At 34.4% G+C, this 12,046-nt stretch overlaps 1 protein-coding gene across 6 annotated transcripts in view; it reads right to left on the minus strand.

Annotated features, from left to right (window-relative positions):
* LOC105700157 (Kv channel-interacting protein 1) overlaps window positions 1–12,046 on the minus strand; it is a 136,085-nt gene that overhangs the window by 116,479 nt on the left and 7,560 nt on the right. The window contains exon 1 of one of the 6 annotated variants that reach the window (XM_023431982.1): window positions 11,841–11,916. The exons of the other annotated variants lie outside the window; for them this stretch is intronic. The gene's annotated coding sequence lies outside the window, so the exon portion shown is untranslated. Of the gene's footprint in view, window positions 1–11,840; window positions 11,917–12,046 lie in introns of those variants that run through there. 6 annotated transcript variants of the gene reach the window in all.

Raw genomic sequence — 12,046 nt, forward strand, 5'->3', positions numbered from 1 at the left:
ATTTGAAAGCCATTTCGCTTCAAATTGAATTTAAACAAAAATCTAAAAAAAAGTATCATTGATTTATTTATATTTTGACGATAAACTGCATTTTCGTTCAGTCCATTCATACAGAGAAATGTGTACTTTGAATCATAAAATTACGCATATGATTATACAATATGTAATGTTTATATCAATACTTAACCCTTATCACTCCAGGAATATTAGAAGGGTATTAGAAGTTTGCAGCATTACTGCCGGTTGGAGCGATAAGGGCTAATATCACGAGAAAATATTTATGAGAACTTGCAAGTCCCTCTGTGTAATTATTGTTTTCATCCTGTTCGCAATATTAAAATCAACCTAGAGGAATGTCAACAGCGTTTTCAAAAACTTTACTTACGCTTTTAATGCTGAATATTTCATTCGGTCTTGATTGAGCTCTTAATGAGATTGGGACTCGAGTGCACGCGGGCGTAGTAAAAGTCACTTTATTACTCTTATTGCCACTTACAAGCCACGAGGAAACTCAAAAACTCGGAAAATTTAAAAAACATTACTGCTGTGTGGAGTACATGAGATCGCTGCGGTTCTTTTTTACCGTCCATTTGTTATAAAAAAGCTATTAGAGGGACCGACATTTCTCGATCGGTTATTTCATTTTTTCCCTCTCAATCATCATCGAAATATGAGATTTTTTCGGGTTTAGAGTCCAAGAGTGTTTTAGTTTTACTTTGATATATTTTAGGCGGACATATTATCTTGTAAAACTGTAATCACAATTTCTCATAGGGTGTAAAACAAGAATTTTAATGTCAGCGCTTTCTCGTAATGCCATCAGATACGTAAATGTGGAAAGCATTGCAGTTCTACTAATTAGGGCCCTTGTAAAATCAGTGCTTGACTCAAGGAGTAATTTCGTCGCCCACTTCATTATCCAGCCTCTTAAAAATGAAAAACAAATTTTGAATCGCGAAGTAAAATTGAGGTACATGACTGAACGTTTAAAATTGATAGTAGATCAAGTACTATCAACTACAGCCGTATTTCAGTCAATGACATTGTTTCATATGTTTCATCAATTCATCTTAAATTTGAATAGTATAGCATGATCCAGTTTTTATAATACATTATTTATTCTGTTTGTTATTAAGATGATTTGCTCGTTCTACAAAATATTCATGAATATGATGATTCTTTATTAATAATTTGTACCTAGGTAAGGTAGACTTTTATTAATCCAATTTTATTTAATAAAGGTACTATTTTACAATAAAAAGAGAAGAAATATTTTAGAATTTTGATGTACAGAACCAAACCAATCATTGAAAACTTGTCGAGAAACACTCATAACTCGTCAAATATTGAATAGTATCAAGGTTTTCCGGGACAGCCATTCTGGATTTGAGGTCAAAATTTCGAAATTCAAAATTGGGGTCGCCAGCATGGCGTCAATTTTACATCTTTCAATAATTTGCGTTTCAGTTCTTTCTTTCGCCATCCCGCTCACGCTCTCGTTGAACCTAATTCTAATAGTCATACTGAAAAATCTTTAGCAAAGAGACAATAAACCATGATTATAAAGTTTGCATACGAGATGTCACGAATTCTGAAATTAAAAATGTCACGGGTTACGAATGAATAATTATGTGCAAATCAAAGCCAAGATGAATTCTAAGAAAGTTAGACGTCTGCTGTTTGGGCAATAAAATTTTATTAACAAAAGAACAGGCAGAAAAACATGGGATTGAAAAATTCATGACAATCGTGTCAACGAAAAATATGTTTGAAATGCATGCCACATGGGCGACGTTTTGAAATTTGAATCGTGGAGTTTAAGTTTGGCATCAGCGACCTCGAAAGTCTCTGGTATTAGATTTTGTAGTGGATCGTAATTTTCTTTTTCAAATGGCCTCTCACATTGACGTCATCATCTCGATTTTCGAAATCTGGGATTCGGATTTGCAGGTCTCGAAAACCGCCAAATAAATTTTGGATGCAAATACGTTTATCGGGTTAAATAATATGAATTATGCGTTCAAATTTTTCCGTTTGATTCCAATTGAAATACTAAGGCCCGCTTCATGTGTACATTTTAATATTCTGAATTCAAAGGTTGCAATCAAATTGGAGGAAAAAGCATAAAAATTCATTCTTTGATTTGTTTCTGTGGAAAATTGAAATCTATAAATTTGTGGTGATATTTTGAATCGTAAAAAAGTAATTTAAGGAAGTCCTACGAATTAGTGACAACATACATAGCAAAGACTACGTATGTTGTGTTTGAGCTTTAAAAAAGGAGTAGAGCATCGAAATTGAAGGAGTTAGAGCCATTTTAGAGAAGTACTACAAGTCCAGTTCAGAATGGATGGAAAATTTTAATGGAGTTCATAAACTAAAGTGGATCAAACATATATTTATGACGTCACCAATACTTATAAATATGTGTTAACTGCGACCGCGAAGAAAGTTAGTACACTTCTTCTCAGAAAGTACTTCAAGTTTACTTTCTCTCTTTTGTTTATATTCGATTTCATTCATTTGAAAATTCCTCTTATACGATAATAATTCCAACCTAACGTTTTCTTATTTCGTAAGTTCAAAAAGTTCTGCCATGCATATATATAATTTGTATTATGGTCGTTCATGGAATTGTACGTTATAAAATATAATTGAATACGGAATTAAATACGGAAATGTGTCCAATCCACTAATGTTACTTCTGACAATTATAATTTACAGTCATTTTCAAACCTACCATGCACGCAAACTTAAAAAGTAAAAAATGTTGAATCATTTCTAATTGGGAAAAATGCTTTAAACGATATACGCAAATAAATGAAACATATTGAATCGCGTTAGAATATCATTTTCTCACGTAATTAACACATCTTTGTAACCAATATAATCCGAATCAGGTCCATGGGATACGTGGATCTCGACAATAACTAAATTTCAATAATCCTATTTTTCAAAGTATTATCAAACTATACTAAGGTTATGTATATCGATTTTATCTGAACCTCGGCAATAAAGCTTGTGAAAAAAATTGTCATTTTTAAAAAAGAATGTCACCCCATCTCCATTAAAAAGGTCGATCCAGGAAAGTCCCTGCCAATTTCTGACCTTCATATGGGCCACCCTAAGCCAAGTGATCGAGTCATTTGGCAACATGGAACAAATTTGGCAGAACTTTAAAGTACCGTAGCATCCGGAAACAAATCGTAATAAAAAGGATTGTTTTATCCGCAAGAATCCGAATACGTTATCTGCAAGCTGTTCGACGCACAACCCTAAAACATTCGTTACAATTGAAAAATAATAATTGAATTGGAAGGAAGTGCAAAAGTCTCACAACGAGGCAGATCAGGACAAACTACTGAATCGATGAATATTTTCAAAATTTTTCATAATTTTAACGTAGCCCCACTTCGTAATAATATCCAGATCTTATGGAGATGAAAAAAACGTGGAAAACGACTGCCGAACTCAATTGGAAATATCCGGAAAAGATCATTGTTGGAAGCGATTCGTCAGAATCTCCTAATCCAAAAGGACTTAATTGAATCGAAATAAAGTGTCAAATTATCACGACGAGCTAGACCAGAGGCCCGATTCTCGAGTTCATGCGGATTTTTCTCGCATATGAATAGATTCGCATGAAACATTTTGCATTATTGCGAAGTCACGTAATTGGTCAACATTTGAAAGTCTAATGCGAAACCGTGAATTTCGTGCGGGAAATTGACAGTATCGTGCACGACTTTCAAATGATGACCAATGGCGCGACTTCGCAACAATGCAACATTTCCCATGCGAATGTATTTGTATGCGAAAAAGATTCGAGTTCACTCGAGAATTAGGTCCCAGGAGCAGTTCCGAATCGGTGCCTAAATACTTCTTCAACGGTTACTTTTCCAACGTTACAGTACCCTTTCCCCGTATTAATATTTAGGTGGGGTAGAAACAAAGAAAGCGTTAAAAACGACTACCGAGCGCAATTGGAAATATCGGGAAGAGAGATCTTTGTCGGAAGTGATTCGTCGGAGCCTCCTAACCCAAGAGGATCTAATTGAATTGGAGGAAAGTGCGAAAAGACGTCTCGGGAACGGAGACCGAGAAGAGAGAATTTCTTGGCCAATGAGTCAATGAGATCCGACCCGATCGACGGACTCGCGGAGTTCCCCACGTCGTCGCGCGTTTCGTCTTCCTAGTCGGCGGCGACCTATGCCAAATTATCCGTGAACGCTTTCAAGATTCTGCCGGGACTTGGCAAAGAAAACCACTCGCTGGTTTCTTTCGGGGCGGACCATTACGAGTTACCCGACAAGAACTCAGGACGAGCCGTCGACGCTTTAACGAGAGGTCGGAGAGATTCAATTGTGAACCGTCCTTCGTCCTTCCTGGAAGATCGCGAACTTCGCGAGCCCCACGATAAGCCATTTTACTGATGAGATTACACGAGCACGCGACAGTCACTGATTAAATGTGACTTCGTTACAAACCGACTTCGGTTACAATGTAGACAAGATGTGTCCCCACGTTCATCTTATTTTTCTCTCGTTCCGCATCTTCCGAAACGCCGCCATACTGTATTAAGGGGATGTGAAAGTGGCATCCGAAAGCTCAATCGTTCATAAAACTTTTCAAAGAACTGGGTGTCTCAAATCGTTTCATACTTTAAAACGTGAATATGGAGACCCTAAGGTAGGTCCTGAAACCCGCGAAATTTCATTTTTTATAAACTATTTTTAAAATACCTATAAACAAATTTGAAAAGAATTGAAATTTCATGAGTCTCAGGACCTTCCTTAGAGTCTCCCTATTCACGTCGTAACGTTTCAACTTATTCGGTAAACCAAGTTGGAAGAAAAGTTTTATTAACAAAACCCCTTCGACGCCACTTTCACATCACCTTAAGTAACTGCGATATCGTTACAAGTATCATGACGAATTAGTGACATTTTCGAAATTTCAAAATGCCCGGACGTCCTATAGTCACTTAAAAACTTGAATGGGAAGACGAAAAATACCGCCATTTACACATTTTTGAACCTTCTGTAATACAATTTTTTTTCAAGTCAAGGAAAAATCTATATAACGCGAAATTTGCAAATGTTAACCTTTTCATTTTGACTATTTGTAAATTTACAATTTATATGCACCTGTATAAATTCAAATTTACAATTTATCAACAAATTCCTGGGTTAGGAATGAGTGGTACTGTAATAAAGTATTATATTAAGTTTCGCCAGAAAAATTAAATGTGCCTTAGAAATATTGATAAATGGGTATGTGACATCAAAGACGTATGACGTTATAGGGGGTTAATTTCATCTCTTTTAAGTTTATTTCGAATTCGGCGATATCTTTTTGTAGCATATCTTGTCTCCTTGCATCTTGGGTTATTCCACTGTACCTCGGTAAAGGGTTGGACGCTTTCTTTGCGATTCAATTACCACGTCGTAGCTGATGGGAACGGATTGATTACGCACTATGGTTCGTTTCATAATTACCGCCAAAGAGATATTAAGATACGCTGGAGCGTCTCGGACGAGTTCATTGGTCTCAATTTTTTCATCAAAGATGCTTTTTACATATATATTAATTTTTACGAGATAGACTCATACTTCACTTTTAAGTAGGGCTTAATTAGGGTTAAAAGACGTCTTTTAACATTAAAAGTGAGGTACTATTTTCCACCTAGATCGTCCCATAAATTCAATTTTCATTCTTATTGTTAGCTTCTTTTCTAACAGTTTCTTCTTGTCCGGATCAAATGTTGTCAGAGATTACAGGTAATAAAATTAGTTGCATTGGGCGGAAAAATTGTTCAATTAAACAAGTTGGATATACAAATTTTTCAGACTTATCAAAATAATGTCGATCTCCGTAAAACGGTTCGGATAGTCCTTGGCAAACGTCTGTAGCTTTGAAAAACTTGACATTTTGTACCGAAACTTGTATTATAGTAAAATCTTCAGATAGTTAATGTAATTAATGATCTGGTGTCATTTTAGGGCATAAATTGTTTACTGTATTATAACTCAGATTGTATAAATGGTGGAACTTTGTAATAACGTTCCAAATTCTCTAGTAAGACTAATGGCATATCTAACTTGCTGAAATTGTTACTAATCGCTTTGTCTTGGAGACCGGCCCGGAGACAGTCACTTTAGAACTAATAATTGGAATTAACAATAGACGATGTAGGACTTCACTATATAAAACTTTCAGTGCAGTTAGATTATTAATTATGAAATATAATGAGTTGGTTTTTGGAAAAGCAATTAATTGAAAAAATATCTACTGAACAAGAATGATTATAATCGAAATTTTTAGAAACGATAAAGCTGTTCACTGACATTCTAAATTTCTAAACTTATACCATCATATAATCGTGAATTTTATTATTAATAATCGATATTCCTTCTTAAACGTGAATTGTCCGCTGTTAAAACTTTTTAATTGTCGATATAAATTAGTTTCTTGATATCAATATTTTAGATCGAACAGCAAGATCTTATACATTTCCATATTGCACATCTCACACTTTTTGCTAAATGTTAAGTAATGGTATGAAGAACGAAACACTATTATGGCGTTTCATATTCTTGCACAGTCTGTAAAAATGACATCTCATTGACATCTCGATTAGGAATTATTTACACTTAATATCAATTCCAATAAATTGCAAAATAAAGATGTTAACATAACGAGAATAAATTTTAATGACGTATTCGAATGTTGTTCACCCATTTAAACTGAAGACCTATTTGAATACTAGCGGATATTAACTACTAATTCGAACTCAAGATTTATCAATAACAGAATCTCATAAACTGCAACAGGATGTGCATCGCTTTTGCATATTACCCCATTACATTAATCACGCTCTCTAGCAATCGTCAGATTTTGAACACGTTTCCTAATTATCAAAATTGGAACATCTATCAAATACCGTCAAAAAGATCGCAATATTCCAACGTATTGTGACAGAAAATTATTAACCTCTATTACTTAGTTTAAACGTGTAATACATGTAGGTATGTACATCGGATGAAATTCAAATTTATCGAATCAAGAAGCTCGGTAGTGTTTCGAGCCAAATATATTTATGCGAGAAATTGCCTATGAAAAGTTTGCTAAACAAATCACATTTTTGCACGTTACTACGCCATTATAAGTATTCAACGGGAAGAGTTTACACAGTTTAACATTTATTTAAAAATGTAGCAGAGGTGTGAAATTTAGTGCTATAGCAACACATCGTACTCCACGACGGACTAATGGAGATATATTTTTGGAAGTTCACGGACAATTTAACTCCGTACGCTCATTCTCAACAACACTCGACTGCACTCACCGAAACATCAATTGAAGTATTTTAAGGAACCCCCATAAAATACCTCGGTTAAGAGGAATAGCCAGGAAACCACAATTTCATCGGTAAATCGCGCATGAATTGTTATAATACGCGGATATAAAATATTAATAAATTCTACCACCTACCATCGCTATTTTGTACTTTGGTTTTAGTAGTTTATCATCCATTTCAATTTGCCTTACTCAATTCCCTAGTCTTCATATTGAACGACTCCAATTGTAATAAATTGCAATAATTCCTCTGGTATTGATGTAACGAATTTTATATGGTAATTGAAAACTCGTTTTGAACGGAACAACAATGTATTAGGTAATTACAAAAGTTCTCTCGTTTTCTGACAACTCTTTTTATCATTTACTGACCTTACTCTAACTTTGCTTATATTACTGATTATTAACTGACTTCATATTATTGCATAATACTCAGTGCTCTGCTTGTGATGTTACTTCAAAACTTGCCTATAGGAAAAACAAAATGTCTGTAATGGCCAAATAAAAATACTATGGTCAATTAGGAATGTCTTTTGTTACGTTTTCGTTTCATTTCGTTTCTTTTGCAATTTTTACATGTCGCTATTTACAGCAAATGATTTATTAGGGTGTCTTGAAGAGGTATCGATTTTCTAATTTTGATTTCATACGGAATTCCAGATTGCTCTGTACTCTTCCAAACTGATAAAAACTACATTGGACTATGAATTTTGAAATACCAGGTTCGTCCAATATCTTCAGAACATTCTCCCTTGAATTATTCCTACATGTTCCAGGCATGTTTCAAGATCAAAAGTACCACTGGTAGGCCCGATACGATGAATTTTCATTGTATTAATTTCGCTTGGAAAACACTTTTTTTTATTTCTTAGGATTTCATACTTGTGCCGATAAACTTCAGTGCTTTTCATTCCTTATATTTTTCTATCTGAAATGATAGTCTTGTAACGTCGTTACTTCTAGATTGCCCAAATCAAAAACTCTACATTTTATTTCGTTAATTTATAAGTAATAAGCATGCCATGTTACTCAATATGAATATTTCACGGTGATACGCAACTTCAGTGCAATGAACCATTTAGAAAAAAAATAGCAAAATAATGGAACAAAAACCGAAGTCTCTTTTTTTCGGGGCACTTTAATCACTTGTCTGCCCTGTGAGTCAAGTTGGCTCGGTTCCAATCTGCTCACAGAATAATGTCCTTATTATATTTTTTCCCTCTCAAGTTAGTGGCCTCGCCTAGGGATGACTAGGATTATTTGTTTTTAATTATAAACGTGCTTATGTAACGGAAACTGAACTCCATCTCGAATTACACCCTGAAACTATAATTTTACACAACATTGCAATGGAGGAAAATTTATCGTACCCATTTTAAAGAATAATTTAGTGTTTTTTCAAGCTCTTCGTAGAAGTAGAACTTCAATGAATGTTATATTTCCGAAATCCGTTATCACGACGATTACAAATAGTTCGGTATCAATTGAAAGATCAGTCTTAAACGGGGGATTCGTGGTTTACATAAAAATTAATTCTATGGCATGTCTATCGGAATTCCGCAAGTCTTAGTAATTTTCATATTAAATCTAAAGCTTTACTGCTAGGATTTCATAGATTTCTTATATCGCGTCTACTGAAGTTTCATGAATATATTAAACTCTTTTCAGTAAGGTCAGATATTCTTAATTGCGTCCGACAACATTCATTACCGCTTGCTAAAGGAATGCAAAAATATGCTGTAAACGGAAATGCCCTTTTCCAAAGTTGCTCCGATCGGAAAAAAAGAGGGAAATATTAATTTCAACCTCCCAATCTCATAAATAAATTCACTCAAATTTCCTGTGCAAAAACGTTGTCGTTAGCATCAATGCAAATTTTCTTTACGATGGCGATAAGAAGGAGAATCTATATATGCCAAAAATACTGTATAATAAATGCTGAAAAAAATATCGTAAATGTCGTAAAGTATATTAGCGTTTTGATTAAGTTTTTCAGCATTTATTGCGACTGTAACACATGTACGATACGTTATTACTTCACGTATTTCTACAAAATTTAAGTAGCCGTATCGTCAACACTGAAATTAACAGTTCATTAAACATTTGTTACTACAATAGCTCAAATTATCGTCTACCAAAATATTTTCCACTCTTCTTAATTCACCCTGTACATGAAAATGTATCAACAATGAAATGCATACAAATTTTAAGAAAAATTTATAATAAGAAATAATCGCTGCAGCCCCTTAAAATATATAATAATATCATACGTTTTTTTTCTAATAATAACCTGAATTATTATTTCCAAAAATAATTCCTTCTCCTTTATCAGCAACATCAGTGAGCAAAGAGTTGTATAAAAATGATCCGAAATATTGAAAAGGATTAATCACCGCTGTTCAATATTCTCAATGACGGTTCCACGTGATACACACACACAACTCGAACTCAATGGACCCATCCAATCGTTAGTTAGTATAGTCTAGGCCAGACGTTAATTTGATTGTTTCACTACCGTTAAACAGATAATCCGTTAAATCTGACCTCAGATGAACTATATTCGCCCCAAATGCGTGGATTTGATAACGACGAATGTTAGGAAATCAGATTAAACGGTAATACCTCGGGAACTTATAAAAGACAGGGACATAAAAAATATACAAAATAAAGAACTTCATAATGGAAACATTACAGGAAGTCCGTAATTTTGTAATATGTGGGAAACTGTGGAACTAAGAGAAAAGCTCTCACGGGAAGTTGCTCATTTTTGCTTCCTTTTAGAGAAAATAAAAAAAACTACCAAATCAAAATATTGCCGATTTTTGCTTGCCTAATGCAAGAACTATTACAAATTCGACTTCTTGCACTGATACAAGTATTACACTCAGGGACGATCCATGTCGCAATTAGACATTGATTCGGATGATATTTTGTGCATTGCAGTAATAATTCAGGCTTTGAGTTGCACTCTTTTCTTTGGGAATCAGTACATACTCATGTGTTGCATTAACTAAGCAAAAAATAGCAATTGTTTGGTTTAGTCGTTTTTTTTTTTTCTGAAAGGAAACAAAAACGAGTAAATTCCTGCAAGAGTTTTCTCTTATTTTGTCGATCTAACACGCGTGTCAAAAATTTAAACATTTAAATTAAGGACTCCTAAATATAATACCTATACATACGTAACTATACATAAATTATAATGATAAATATAAAATAATAGTAAATTATTATAAAAATCATGGTAAAGGCCACAAAAAAAGTGTACACAAGGAACGAATTGCACAGGCAACTAATTACATGAACAGTTCTCATGTTTTTAAGTTAGCTACAGGTAATATATAGTCGTTAATGACAACAATGGAAAGAACTGTTAAAAATGGTACAATGAAAGCCACTATATACTTTTACTTTCCTGCTCATCGTTTCGGAGCTTTGCTTTTGCTTTCCTCCTTTTAAAAGAGCTTCGTGACCACAAAACACTTCTTTTCAACTCTTTTCTATAGAACTTATTTCGCAGTCCGAAAACACGTTGAGAAAACATTAACTACACGTTGGTTTGTCGTTACCGCGATAACTCTACCAATTATTCAACTTATGAAACTTCTGTCCTGAAACAACACTTACCACACCTTTCCCAAACCTATTCGAGAATACATTTTCACAAAATACCTGAATAAATTTTTGTTACTTTCCAGGTAATTCTCCAAAAATCGACCGAACGACATACGCGGTTAAAAGAAATTGGTTCATTGAATAAAATCGTTTGATCGACTGCATTTGGTTAATTTCAGGAAACGCTTTAGTAGGTAGAACCGAATTTCAATTCACTCGACCGAACAACTCGATAAGTTAAAGTGTTTTGGTTAAATCGTTTTGATAACATTAGAAAACATTTCAGTCCGTAAATCAGATTTTTCAGATAAACGACCGAAAATAAATTTAATACTTGGTGCGATTTCCCACATTTTATCTAACCTAACCAAATGTTACCAATGAGTTTTTCGAGGTCGATTAAAAATTTGCTTGTCCATATACATCCATGTTCTATGACCAATCAGAAAAACATTTTATTGGTTCAATCAAATATTATTCTACGCGCGTTAACCAAATATTTGACTGTCCATATAATAATCGTATCCTATAGTCGAATCAATGAACGTGTCATCGATTCAACCAAATATTTTTTTGAACGTGCATCCTCCACCGCGAGAAGTTTCTCAAAACAGTACCAGTTTATTGTGTAATATTATTATTGTCCAATATTAACCAAATATTTGACTGTCCATATAATAATCGTATCCTATAGTCGAATCAATGAACGTGTCATCGATTCAACCAAATATTTTTCTGTACGTGCATCCTCCACCGCGAGAAGTTTCTCAAAACAGTGCCAGTGAAGAAAAATGACACGGATTTGGCAGTAATCCTGCGCACCTACTTTTTACTTGGCGATCCCACAGTGCGAGCACTACCCTACTCACAGTCAATATTTCCTTTTCACCCCTCTGAAAGAAGCTAACGATGAAAGGAAGGTCGCAAGACGGAGCACCGCAGAGAGGGTCCCTTAAAAAAGAAATAAGCGCGGGCTTAGGCGCGACGATCGGGCCGGTACTGATAAACAAAAAGAGAAAAAAGTCAAGAAAAGAAAAAAAAATTGAGCAGAGAAGCTGGGTGAGCAAGAGGTCGG

This window comes from Orussus abietinus, unplaced genomic scaffold, assembly GCF_000612105.2.
Source record: "Orussus abietinus isolate OABI.00-Male unplaced genomic scaffold, Oabi_2.0 scaffold201, whole genome shotgun sequence".
In the NCBI taxonomy this organism is placed as follows: domain Eukaryota; kingdom Metazoa; phylum Arthropoda; class Insecta; order Hymenoptera; family Orussidae; genus Orussus; species Orussus abietinus.